The 3,629-nt window shown below is 43.4% G+C and overlaps 1 pseudogene; it reads left to right on the plus strand.

Annotated features, from left to right (window-relative positions):
• Positions 1-2,147: 2,147 nt before the first annotated feature.
• LOC126459053 (5S ribosomal RNA) lies at positions 2,148-2,265 on the plus strand (annotated as a pseudogene).
• The last annotated feature ends 1,364 nt before the right edge of the window (positions 2,266-3,629 follow it).

Here is a 3,629-nt window from a genome sequence, read left to right on the forward strand (position 1 = left end):
AAAGCAGGCAAAGTAGATTAGAGAATTTGGATTCAATAGAGACGAAGATAGAAGCGGATGACTCTGATGTAGAGGATGAAATGCAGGCAGGACTGAGTAAACTAAAACGAAAAACAGCATGGCAGATTGGGTGAGAAAGTATTATTGCCGAAGTGGAGTTAAGCCTAAAGAAGGAGCTCTAAATTATAAGACAGAAGTTGACAAGAAAATCAAAGGTATAAAGCAACAGACAGAAAGACAGTTGAAAAGAGGATCGGTGATGTTATGACACAGGTGCAAGCAAAGACTGAAATAAGTAAAGTCTATGGAAAGCAGTTTGAGACAGGTTACAAAAGGTCTGAAGACACCAGGGGGAAAGTAAACAAGTTGCAGGAACGACTACTGTAACATAACCGGAAATAAATAAAACATGTCAACAGATACAAACAGGTAGCGGAAATTGTGTCATGTACGGAGTGACATGCAGATTTATGAAAGACCATAGTCATTACTGGACGAACAACGTGCGAAACCGACGCCATAGCCTCGAGGAATATATTCAGATGTTTATGGAGTTGTTTTGGTCGCCCGAAATTCAATCTAATACAATTATGGAGTTCCTATAGGATCCAGGATACAGTGGGGGAAGTGTATATGCGTATTTGGAAATGATGCTCAGAAGACTGCGTTCGGTAACGATGATCTGAAATTTACAGCATTAAGAATGAAACTGCCAAAGACCGTACAGGAGATGGCGGAGGGAGGGCGGTGGAAGGATAAAGAAAGTCTTCTGAGGAGAATACAATGGGCAGAGGCACACGTAACAACAATAACAACTATAAACTACATCAACAGTGCACCTAGGAACAATAATAACGGCACACGCGGAGAACGTGGCTGGGGTGATCGAGGCGGACATAAACACGAGGCGAACAATGGAAGAACAGGAGGAAGAGTCGAGATGAGGCAGAAACCGAACCTAACTGATGAAAACAGTAACACGGTCTGCACAGCCTACTGTCAGGTGGATGAATCAAGGACAACTTAAATAATACTACAGCCCCAAAGACGGACGCGGATATGACGCGTGACGAGATCGGTGAGTAAATCGTTTACATTCATTCAGGACAACAAAGAGTGACAGAGGAAGTAAGAAGCGCGACGACAAGGTAAGTTAAGGAGATGACTTCACCAGCACAACGTTCTGGTGTTGCCCAACAAGCACGGCCCGGCCCAGTCACATTAATGTGACCATCGACTACGTTTGACGTCAACCTGCAATAAACGCTCACAGACGGCAGGTGGCGGCAACAACAGTGCAGTTTACATAAAGCGTTTCGGGGCAACGCCGAACACTGCAGTCGTTGTGGTAATGCAGAAACGGAGCGATATATCTCAAGTTCAAAATTGCATCATCATTGGCTTTCTTGCCATAATGGAAGCGTTTTCGAAATGGCTAAGTTTGTAAACGGTCCGCGTACCACCGGGGTTCAAGTATAACAAGTATGAGGACATGGCGCTATCCAGAACCGGCGCCAAGGAAACTGTGTTGCACCACGGGCTGTAGATGTCACGGCTGAATGACGGCTGCAGGGATATGTGAGAGAGAATAGAAGTGCAGTTGTTTATCAACTGACCGCCCAGATGAACCAAGGGGCTGCCAACAGCTTCTCCTCAATGACCGTTCAGAAAACGTTGCTGCGTATGGGCTTCCGTAGCAGGTGCCTGGTTCATGCAAACATGCTGTCTCCTGTTCATTGGCATCAAAGTCTGGAATTTGCTCGTCCATTGATTGGCGAATAGGTGGCATTTTCAAATGAATCATGGTTTATGCTCCATCGCACAGAGTGTAGTTAGCGTTCATGGCGTGAAACATGGAAGCAAACACCCTCCACCCAGAAAGGAACGTTACGGTAATTGAATGTTTTTGTGACATTCCCTCGGCAAGCTCGTCATTGCCGAAGGCTCCATCGATCAACACAAGTATGCACCTTTACTTTGAAACCATTTTCATCCCTACATACAGTTTGTTTTTCTTGGAGTGATGACATCTACCAGCAGGACAATGAAACATGTTACACAGTTTGCAGTGTACATGTGTAGTTTGAAGAGCACAGGTTTTCCGATATACAGGCATTTATAATATCAAATACTTTCGTATTTTCTATGGCAACGGCTTTGCCGCAGTGGATACACCGGTTCCCGTGAGATCACTGAAGTTAAGCGCTGTCGGGCGTGGTCGGCACTTGGATGGGTGACTATCCAGGCCACCATGCGCTGTTGCCATTTTTCAGGGTGTACTCAGCCTCGTGATGCCAATTGAGGAACTACTCGTCCGAATAGTAGCGGCCGGGAGAGCGGTTTGCTGACCCCACGCCCCTCCTATGCGCATCCTCCTCTGAGTACGTCACGACGGTCGGATGGTCCCGATGGGCCACTTGTGGCCTGTAGACGGAGTGTTTTTTTTTCGTATTTTCTGTAGTCTTATTTACAAATATTCAAACATTTGGATTCACCTTTAAAGTGAGAAATACTACGCCTGTGGAGCATCCCTCTTGATGGTCCAACAATAATCGGCCAGTAAATTAAGGTTCCATTTGTCTTGATACGTCGTTTCGATAGCTGATATCTCCTTTAAATGCGAACATTTTAGATTACGCTTTACCGTGGCTGTTATTGACATTAAATGAAACAACAAGTTTACTGTTACCAGTCACTGTTTATTTAACTCCACGTCGCGTTACAAAGGTCTAAACCTCGATCATGGAGGTTTAAACCTTCCAAACGCGTCGTGGAGGAAAATAAACAGTGAAATCTCCTGATGAAAGTTTACTCCGACTTCGTCGCTTATTGAGACAAGACTTTCCGGAAAGAAATCTAGACGCGAGTGCAGTAAGTGTCCTTTTAAGACATACCGTAAGCCAAATTTCGACAGTATCCTGTAAGATCCACCTTCTGTTTTCTCAAAACACAGTGCGTATTCATTTATTGTCATGTCTTTATTATTTGCTAATAGCGGTGTAAGTGAGTGTAAGTTAATCGCTAAAATTTTCTGAAGGGCTGTCAAACTGCTTTCTCAAGTAGATTCAGTAGTTCCTAAAATTTTTATTCATACTTCATTGCTCGTATTTGCGGACTCACAGATATTCCATCTTTAATTGTTGCCATGGCTTGCAATAACACTTGTTTCATCAATTTCGTTTATGACAAGAGCCACTCGGCTTCATCTAATCTATTGTATCATTACGTGATGCAGCAAATGAGTACGTTTACTTCACAAATATTTTTCTATTAATATTTTATTATGGTTGCAAAGAAATTAATTTGTAACTGGTGTATACGTGATGGAGATAGTTTTACAAATATCGAAACCTTTATTTGCAACTGGTTGGCTGATTTTTCAGTCTGTTGAAAATTACAGAATCCATTTTTTTATTAGTGGTCTGTACAAGTGACGTCAATTTTATGCCACCATTTGAATTCTTTCATTTTTGCAGGAATGGCACATCATTTCCGCATTCCACAGCTGCGATGGAGGCAGAGGCCAAAGAATTATTTCACCTCGCGGCTCCTTCATCGATTTCAATACACGAGCGGCGTCGGTTTTAGAAACGGGTGGGGACGCAGAGACGCAAGGGGTAAACGAATTT

Source organism: Schistocerca serialis, chromosome 2, assembly GCF_023864345.2.
Source record: "Schistocerca serialis cubense isolate TAMUIC-IGC-003099 chromosome 2, iqSchSeri2.2, whole genome shotgun sequence".
In the NCBI taxonomy this organism is placed as follows: domain Eukaryota; kingdom Metazoa; phylum Arthropoda; class Insecta; order Orthoptera; family Acrididae; genus Schistocerca; species Schistocerca serialis.